The sequence below is a fragment of the Macadamia integrifolia genome, chromosome 1 (genome assembly GCF_013358625.1).
Source record: "Macadamia integrifolia cultivar HAES 741 chromosome 1, SCU_Mint_v3, whole genome shotgun sequence".
NCBI classification, from domain to species: Eukaryota; Viridiplantae; Streptophyta; class Magnoliopsida; order Proteales; family Proteaceae; genus Macadamia; species Macadamia integrifolia.
In genome coordinates this window covers 5,933,190-5,944,304 of record NC_056557.1, presented here as the reverse complement: position 1 = coordinate 5,944,304, position 11,115 = coordinate 5,933,190, and positions in this window count along the sequence as shown.

Sequence of the window (11,115 nt, the reverse complement as noted above, 5' to 3'; positions counted from 1 at the left end):
TAAGGGAAAGATAGTTGCCCAAAGTAGGCTTTTTCTTTCATTGTATTATGTATACTAGTGAATCAAAAATCCAATTTCAGGTTTATAATGTTCTTGGATCATTCAATTGTTAAGAATAGTGTAATTCTTGTAACTTAGATTACATTTTAAAAACATGATTCCCTTGGATATGGTTATGGAATTGTGAATGTTATTCTCCATTAGTTTTAAAGTCAATAGTTAAATCTGCTTAAAAAATGATTTTAGGGTGGGCCCGTTTAGAGACCGTTTAGAATTAAATAGGCTCATAGCCCGTTTAAGGTCAGTTTAAGATAGCCCGATTAAAGCCCGACACTGATCGGCCCGATTACAAATCATACCATGCCCTCTAAACCCAGGCCCGTTTAAGTAAACGGACGTTCACGGTGCAAGAATTTCACACTGTCAAACCCGATTAGGCCCGATCAAGACAGACCTAATCCGACCAATTGACACCCAAGACATAGGTATAAAATCTTGTCAAACCACATAAACCCTTGCATTATGTGATTATGTGCAATTTTACATTCTTTATAGCATTGTTTTAAGTTTCGCTTTCTACAGCTGGATGATGAATATGAAAATCCAGTGTCATTGATGATGTTCTTACATCAATCATCAAGTAGAATGACGTGGAACAATATTTGGTGAAGGGCGGCTGGCTGGAAGATCTCTCTCTCAAAAATAAGACAGAATATAAGTCATTGATAGCTGCTCAGTAGAAAATAGCAATTGGGGAAGAATACAACTTATAAGTCTCTATCATTCCTTCAATCAAACATATTCCATTACTATTCTTATCTACAATTCTAACCACAGATTTTTTTTTTTTTGTTAAAACTTTAAAACCAAAACTTGAACCCAAAAAAGAAAAAAGAAAAAAATACATCTAGACCCTCTTAAAACCCAGTATTACAATTCAGCATCAGAACCAATAAGGTTACCGACATGCAGAATATGGCAGGCCCCTATGAGAGCAACAGTTAATTAAGCACATCTCACATTTAATTTGTGCAAATTACAATCTAATTTATATATAATTTTGCCAAACTGGTCAAAATTAGATATATTTATCTATTGTTTTACTCTCATATAAATAAATATATATTTATATATATATTAATCTATGTCCAGTCACATGCGAACGCGAAAAGACCATGCTGGCCACCTGCCTAGATGCCTCTATATTAGAACAATAACCGTACAAATAGATAAGATTCTCTTGTTCATCAATCTATTTCTGCAACATGTGTCTCTTTGGTTTTTTTATTTTTTATTTTTTATTAATGAAACCTTAAATTCTTTACAAATGCAAGAGGAAGTTGCTTAAATCTTGATGGGTTTATTAATTTATGTCAGGTTTGTCCTGCATTTTCCTAGTATTCCTCATGTACAACTACAAAATCTCCATTAATTGTTGAATAGTTATTAAGAAACTGAAGATGAACAAGTCAGTCTCAGTCCTAATCTGTTGCGTAGATTACAAAGCAAATAAAGTGTATTATAAGCTCACGTATGAGCTTCCAAGTGACACTTTTTAAGTGTCAAAACTATTTCTTATTTATCCTCCACATCCTCCCTCTTTTCTCTTTCTCGGATTCTAAACCAGACCTGGGGTGATTAGCTGTTCCCTAAAGAGCAATGAGTGGGATCCACCCAGATTCAAACAAAGCTTTCTCCATGCATGCACAGTGTTGCATCACACAGACACACACAGAAACGTTAAACACAACACACACTCACTGTCATCCCTTTATCTGAGTTTTGGGTTCTCCAATGAATAGCTTACCCTGGCATCTGTATATAAAATCACAAAATAGAAAAAGAGGAGGAAAGGCACATGATACAGACAAGCATGAATATTTTGGAATCTCAAAAAAAATATTTTGAAAAATATCAAAACTTGGAAAAATATTTACGACCCAAACAGAAAATAAAATTATTTCATTTCTTTGATTGCGAGTGCGACTTAGCTACAACTCGACTAGCAGTAAATTTGTTTTCCTAAATTCTATCTATCCAAGTCATATTTCTAAAATAGAAAAAATATAAATTTAAAAGTAAAAAGAAGAAGAAGAAGAAGTGGGCATTAAGTATTCCTGAAAGTCACCTTTTGCACTTATCTTAATCCTAAGGGGGTAATCGAGTTTGTAAGGGACCTTTGCTTCAGAAAGCGTGAGGTTCTGAATTCGGCTCTTCTTACCTCCTTGAGACCACTCACATGGGGGTGTTTAGTGCACTTCATTGCTTTTGGTGAAAGTTCAATGATTCTCATTCAACTCTGATATGACTAGATTCATACGGTTGTGGGGTCAGTATAGACCCGTGGGATTAGTTAGGCTGAACCCTTAGATACCCATTATTAGCAAAAAAAAAAAATAATAATAATAATAAAATTATATATATATATATATATATTTATATATATATGATAAGTTGTAAATTCATTTTCCAAATAGGCAAAAGATAATACTAATGGACTGAAGGACTCAACATCAACTAAATGTGACTAACCACTAGGGAAACCATATTCTCCATTAACTGTGTTATGAATTTGCTAACACATCAGGTAGTCCTCCATGAATTAATGGGCCATTAACACAAAGGCTCCTTCACAACTGTTTGATTGGAGTGAAAGTTTGGACTAACAGAGTCTCTAAGCCAAGAAAAATTATACATAAAAAATGTACATTTCTACATGGCAAGATGGAAGAATACTGAAATATATTTGTTCCTAGTTCACCATTTAAGACATGGGTGTGAAATGGTCGCTTCAATCCAGTTTCAGACAGAACCGCTTTCAGGCTGATAATTGATGAACCCAAAGCCGGTTCGATAAGAAATGCTCGTTTTCATTTCAATTTGAATTTGGTTTATTTTTTATTTATCTTATCAGGCATTTATTGATTTGATATCGAGTTCAGTCTGGTCTGATTTTGGTTTATCATGTTTATATATAAAAATTGTGAAAAAAAAAAATAGGATTTCTTTTTCATGTTTATATCAGTTTTTCATCGATCCGTTCGGATTAGGGTTCGACACCCTTAATATAACAGAATGTACAGGTTCTCTCTCTCTCTCTCTTCTTTCTTTCTTTTTTTTTTTTTTTTTTATTAAGCTTCCTGCATCTAGTTGGGTGATGAAAAGCTGTTTATGTACAGTTGGCAATGCGTGATCCGATATTACTAAGATAGACAACTTAATTAATCACCTTAAACTTATAAGTTTGGCCATTTTAATGATACTTTTACTTGAAAAGATTAAGAATGCGTGTGAGAGCCATGTGGAATAGAATCATTTCATTTTGGCTTTGTATAAAAGTTTAAGGCATAATCTATCCTTCAACGTGCCTAGTGCACGCCACTAAGCAATGAAAAGGAAAACATTAAGAATCTAGAGATCATCTTCTTTACCATCTTCCTTGAGATGTTCTATGAGGTTTTAAAGCAAGGAATTATGGATATCCATTTATAGGATGGTTAGTTAGCATTATAAGATAAGATTAACCATTTAGTCTAAGAGCAAGAGGACCACCACATTAGATGCTATAGTGATTGCATGGTTTAAAAAGCCCTAAATAATTCTTTGAAACACTTTGTAATGGACACATAAAATATTCTAAGCTTAACCCTTTATTTGATTTTCCTTTTATTCTTCTTGGTTAAGATAAGAAGGTAATAGGTTCATTAAGAGCCCAACAAGGACCATTACGATTCCAATAATTATAACATCAAATCATCATGGATGAAGAGATTCTCTCTTCACCTTGGGTGACTTTAATTTTTGGCTAATTCTAAAATTGAATTACAATGGAGGTCTATCAAAGCAATTTCCAAATGACACCTTCCCCCCTTTCTTCATTCCCTAATTGTTTTCCTTTATTTGTTTCATGGGTTTGGCCTTCTGTGATAGGTTTAGGAAAGTTACAACTCAAAGTGTCTTACCCTATTAAAACCAATAAACCCTTTTCTAGTTCTAAGTTAGGTCTATTAGCAATTATACCTGTTGGTGTACGCTGTCTTATATTCCATCGCAGTTTAATCCAGGAAGTATTGGTGTAGGCCCTTGGCAGAATGAAAGTCCTGCTTGCTAGTAAGCGGGCCGCGGGGGTTGCAAGGTGGCAAGAGGCCCCCTGTATGGCGAGGACGTAGGGGATGTAGCCCCCTGCTCGAATTTTTTTATTTGAGGGTAGTTTTGTACTTTTCGGTATTAGGGTTTTTCGCTATATATATTTGTAGCGAGATTTATTTTCTCTGTAAGCAATAGAGATGTGAGGACGAGCGTTGTAACCCTATTCTCCATTGATAGCAAAGCAGAAACTATCTCACCGAGGACGTAGACAATCTTGCCGAACCTCATAAACCTATGTGTATTGTTTGTTTTTGTTTTCCTATTACCTTCGACATCGCTTTTAAGATTGCGTTTTACCATACCAAGTAATTGCAGAAGTATATTTAGAGGTCCTAAATATAATTTTTACCGAATTAGTTTTAGTTATGCAGCTGGGACCTTATATTTCAATTCAGTTATCCACATCACTTACCCAAACAAGATGGAACAAAAGTGTTTGTAGAAAACTGAGAGCAAACTAGGAGTGGGAATCTATACTCCATTTAATAAAATAACAATTCATCAAGTGGACAAAGTAGATGATTTCTTCCATGACATTGATGACAGAGGGAAGGTATAAGAGATAGCTGATGGGGTGGATCTGAGTCACATCTTTTATGTCAATACTATCGGTAGCATCAAAGTGAGTTCCATTACGACAAGGGAGATGAATTATTAGATTAGGTTATCCCTGAAACATAAACAAGAAAGAGAAAAGAGACAAACTAGGATTACTTTATGTCACTACTTATAAGCCCCTACTTCACATAGAATATATATAGTATGGTTGTAGTGAAGGCTGTGTTCATGACGTGCAGAAATGAGGACAGGGTTTTAAATCATCTCTTTTGGACAGTTTATGATGATGTCCATGGATACCCATTAGCTCCACCAACTGACTTAACCATCTTGTAAATTCCATTGCCCAAAAGACATTTTTTTTAGTAGACATTGTAAAAGACACTTTCATATATTAATAAGGAATTCCAAGCATCTATTGTCAGTGATTTCCTATTAATGGGGAAAAAAAAAGTGAGAGGTAGCCAACACTATGAAAGGGTACATCTACAATAACTATAAACCCACTTGCACACCCATACAATGGATTTAAATAAAAGTACAAAAAGAAAAATCAAATCTTCTTATTTGGAACCAGATTTCATATGATCAAGTTGAGAAAAGATATTCAAAGTTTGATGGTTCCTTTGTCCAACTTTAATAATTATATCAGTTCACACTGGAACCTTAATATAAGATTCAATATTTGTTGATTTCACCTTTATATTTATGCTTCCAAGACTTTTGTATTTCTTGTTCTTTCTTAATATAACTTTTTAGTTATCCATCATAAGAAAAATCATAAAATTTCTTAAAAAAAAAAAAAAACCTATTGTAAAGCTCACATTTTGTCCCTAAGAAAAGATGTGGTTTACATTCAGTTTTTCATCCAACAACTCTTGTTCTTCCCCCGCCCCCTCTCTTCGGTTGTTTGTCGTCTAAAAACTATATTTTCCTAACAAGCAAACAACCTCAAACTTGGTAAGCTTAGATGACTTGAAGAATTGGTATAACCTTTAAGAATGAACCCATTTGCAGTATCATAATTTTCACCTAATACGGGTGCTTATTGAATTATTTCGAAGCCATTGGATCCTTTTCCTCATTCAAGAATCTTTTCCTTCTTTCACTCTGTTCCAAAGAGTAATTAGGACCAATTTAGTCACGTTTTTATGTTTCAATTGAACACTTTAAATTTTTTTATTATTCTTAGAGGAGAAAACTATTCTTTTACGTACCGAACATATTTGTATCCAATCACAATCTCATAATAAGAACACGAGCTCTTTCTCAATCAATCTCTTAGCCCCTCATTCTACGAGAGTTACAAAGATCTTTTTTAAATTTGGAATCTCGATTCTTCTTTATTTCTTTCTTTTATTCTCTATTTCTATTTTTTCTTCTGATTTGTCCATGAGAAAGCATTTGATGATGAATCCGACAAATAAGATTTACTTTTTGGCTAGTTTTAGCCCAGTGGATCTCATGAAGGTGATTGTTTCAATTTTCTGCGCATCTTTTTCTTTTGTTGCCATAATACAGTCCTTATACAAACCCAGCAGCCAAAGCATCTGGTTTCATATGAATCAGTTTCAAATCATCTAAGGATGTTACAATAGTTTCTCAATTGGATATTTAGCAGTGGAAAATAGTATCAATCTGAGCTGTTAGATTCAAACTCAATCCAAATGCATCTTCCCTATAACTGAAGTAAATGCCCTCTTTGTATATAGGCTATTCTCAAATATTTTAAAGATGCTGTGCATATCACCCTGATTGGGATTCTCTTGATGGGCTGTGGAAGAGAATTTATTTCTCTTCACAATCATATTATTTAAATTTTTCCGTAGTTCAATTGGAGCTCAAATTTTCTAGAGATAACATGCTTCTCATCCGATCCCTTTACTAAAGTGTGTCAAGTTGTTAGGGTTTCAGTCTAAGCAATTCAGCATTGTTCAACCTGATGGTTCAAAAAAATTATTAGAAAATTATTTTTCTGGATCACCTAAAATATAGATGATCGGGACCAGCATCCTACCTGTTAAATGGATTATAATAGCCAAATAGGTTCCACTTGCATAAAATTACTGGCCACAAGCAATGCCTTTGCTCTGCCTCTTTGAAACCTCAATGGTTTGTAGATAATATATTTAACTGTGAAGCCAAAGGTTCTTTTTAGAAATCACTTAAACAGAAAGGCCTCTAACCCATCAAAGGAGGCCGGGTACACAAGCATCATCATCTATCTCTATCTCTTCTCACATGAAATAACCTCGATGTCCTTCGGCGGTATACCCAACCTTTTCCCTATATAAACATTATTGATGTACTCCCAGTTTGCTCATAAAACCCTCTCCCTTTAACTAATAGTTAAATATTTTAAAAAGGAACACATCTTGAACTAACTATGACATGTTAAATAAGCCCCATAGCAACTTTAGGTCTAACATTCCCAATAAGACATTTCTTAGAGAATAGGTTATATTGAACGTGGATCGCCCACCTTTTTATATTTTTTGTACTAATGATTTGACATGAAGTTACTATATTTACAAGTGGAAATGTTGAGTGGAGAATATAACCTCTTGGAGTGATAGTGAGATGTTAAGTTTGTCTCGAATTCTTAACCCGTTTTGAAGATTGACTCGATTCCATATATTTTGGTGGCGACCCGAATGGGAAAATTTTCTGAGATCTGTGATGGAAGCAGAGGGGTTGGGCCGATAGGTCCAAGCTCGGAGCCCATCACTGATCTTGTATGGGGGTGCGGGGGATATGGTTCGACCGGATCGACCATGACCCGATGGGTCGACCCATGATTTGGAGTATATATAATGTACTGTTGCTTATTGAGAAAGTCATTGTATTCTAGGGTTTTCACGCAGCTAGGGTTTCAGGACGAGTTTTTCCTCACAGTTGCTAGGGTGTAATTTCTCTTCTGCATAGTGAATCATCTTCTTCTTCGCCCGAGGACGTAGCACATCACCCTGGTGTGTGAACCTCGTTAAATCTCTGTCATACGGATCTATTGTCTCTTTATTATTCGTGTTTCTTGGTATTTGATCTAACATGAGATATATAGAATTGAGAGTACTAAGACATGAAAGATATTTCAAAGACCTATATGTGTACCTACCTGTCTTTATGCACCATTGTGACTTGGTGACCATTCAGAATCTATACCAATAGATGCCCTATATTCACTAAATCTAGTCTTTCTCCTCAACTCTCCTAATAAGAGCAAATATGATTATATATAACTATTAGATATAATAGCAGGCACAGTAAAAGCATTAACTATTGAAATTCAAGGTGCTTTGGTTGGCAGAACAAAAATAATAATAATAACAATGAAATTAATGATGAGTTTATATGTCTTAATTTTTTTTTTTTTTTCAAAAAAAAAAAAAAAAAATCCAAACAAACACATCCTTAAAGGGAACACATGTCATGGTATTTGTATTCAGTCTCTCTACATATATTTTAAGAGAGATATTCAATAATTCAATATGTGGGGAACCATATACGAATAAGGAAGATCACATTTGGTCCCCCCACTCATTTCTAATGATTCTATATATCTACAATTCCATACACTTGAATTGATGTTCATAGTTGACTATTGTTAATGGTAGTAAGTGGGTTTTGGAAAACTCATTTTGATCACGACTCATATATTCATTGAAGTTATGTTTAAAATATAATTATGTACAAAGCGAATTGGTATTTAATGTTTAAGGGTTATGACCAAATAGTCATAGAGATTTGGTTTTAAAAGGAAAATTAGGTGTAGATGTGACTGGATTTAATATTTTACTATTTGGGTTTTCTCTTTGATTCTTCATTTTTCAGTATATTTTGTTTTATTTTATTAATTTTGAATTATAAAGCATTAAAGAAAATAATGAATGCTGCCATTAAATTGTTTGTGTTTGAGATTTGAGATAGAGATGAAAGGGATGGGATGGATCAATATAATATAATATTAGAAAATTTACCGCACCATTCCCTGGAGAATGTTATAATGATAAGACCACCCCTTTGTTTCACTAAATTATTCTTAGACCCACTACCATCAATTTATGTTAAATGAGGATTTAAAATAACAATTTTACCCTTATAATTAAAATACATGACTAAATCACATTTTGCCCAATCCTTCAATGCCCCTAACCTTCACTCACCACTCACACCCACGGACCCACCATCATAAGCACATTATTCTCATCTACTAAGCTCACATCGTAGAAATCCTGATTACCGGAGCCCAATGTTAAATCAGTGAGTGTTGCAGGCGGAGCAGCATCGACGCCATCGCATTCTACCTGGCCTGATCCATAGTCGTCGGTGAAACATGTGCCTTAGCCTGCAAAGTCGAAATGGCGGCCTGTTTTGCCCCGAAACGTCCTGACAACCCTGTTGGAGCCTGAAAGGAACGTAATTGCCATCTGGGAGCTCAAATCCTGTGCTATCTAAACTTGGGTTGCCCGGATTGACGAGGATTCCAGGCCACACTGTGTAGTCACATTTGCTACTAATGTCAATGTAGGCCCTGAAGCACGAGAGAGAGAGAGAGAGAGAGAGAGAGAGAGAGAGAGAGAGAGAGAGAGAGAGAGAGAGAGAGAGAGAGAGCACTAAGATGTATGATTAGAAGACTTTCATGGATGAAAATGTGAGAACCCAGATCTCAAAATGGAAGACCCTGAAATGGGTCTCATTTACCTCTAGATATTAGTAACAAACAAAGCTTAGGAATTAACGAGAGAGAAAGCATGAGTAGAGTAGATTCATTTGGCTTTCTTTACCATTTTTTCCCGCCAAGTGTCGAGACCTCTTTTCTTTATTCCAACTAGTTATTTTCGTTTCATGAAAGAGTCAAAAAGATTGGACGAAGCAATTGTTGGTGTATGATGTCTTGTATTCCGTCGCAGTTTAATCCAGGAAGTACTGGTGCAGCACCTAGACAGCCAGGACGGCGGTCCCGCTAGCCGGTTAGCGGGCCGTGGGGGTTGCAAGGGGGGCAGGAGGCCCCCCTGCACAGCAGGGGGTGTAGGGGGGCGTAGCCCCCTGCTCAAATTTTTTATTTGAGGGCAATTGTTGTTTAATCCGGATTAGGGTTTTTTCGCTATATATTTGTAGCGAGGGTCTCTTTCTCTGTAATGCAAGCAATACGGAGAGGTGTGAGGAAGAGCATTGTAACCCTATTCTCCATTGATAGTGAAGCAGGATCTCATCTCACCGGGGACGTAGGCAACCTTGCCGAACCTCGTAAAATCTGTGTGCATTGTTTGTTTTGTTTTTCCATTATCTTCTGCATCGTTTTAGGGTTGCGTTTCTACAAATTGGTATCAGAGCTCTAGGTTTCCGTTTTCTAGGGTTTACTATCACGATGGCAGGGAAGGGATCGAATGTCAAGTATGACATCGAGAGGTTTAATGGGAAGAACAATTTCACCCTCTGGCGTCAAAGGATGAAGGATCTTCTGATACAGCAAGGTTTGGCGAAAACGTTGTTGGGGAAGTCGAAGAAACCTGAAAAAATTACTGACGAAGATTGGGAAGAGATGGAGGAAAAGGCGGTAAGTGCTATTCGATTAAATCTTTCTGATGATGCCCTACAATATGTTGTGGGTATCGATTCTGCACCGCAGTTATGGGCGAAACTTGAAAGCATCTACATGACGAAGTCCTTAACGAACAAGTTGTTCGTGAAGAAGCAATTGTACTCTCTACAGATGGAGGAATGTACGGATCTATTAGAGCATCTTAACATGTTCAATCAGATCGTAAGTAAACTTGCAAACCTAGAGGTTAAGATCGAGGATGAAGACAAGGCGTTACTATTGCTGTCGTCGCTCCCAGAATCATATGATCATCTAGTAACGACTCTCTTGTACGGGAAGGAAACCCTTGAGATGGATGAAGTCGCAGCTGCCCTCATGTCCAATGATCAAGGAAGAAGGCCACTAGTACGAAATCTCAAGGAGAAGGTTTTTTCGGAGGTGACAAGGAGCAGGAAAGAGGGAGATCAAATCAGAAGGGATCTGGGAAGAGTCGATCGAAATCAAAAGGGGCAAAGACAAAGGTCTCTTGTTACTATTGCAAGAAAGAAGGTCATATGAAGAGAGAGTGCTTGAAGAGGAAGGCAGACTTAAAGAAGAAAGGTGTAGATAAAGCATCTGAGGAAGCTAGCGTGGCTGACAGTTCAGATGGAGATGATGGAGATGTACTCTCTATATCATCAGGTAAGAATCAACCTTCTGATTCTTGGATTTTAGATTCTGGATGTTCATATCACATGTGTCCGCATAAGGATTGGTTTGATACATATCAACCATATAATGGTGGGTCTGTCCTAATGGGGAATGATGCCGTATGCAAGACCATTGGGATAGGCACTATCAAAATCAAGATGTTTGATGGGATAGTA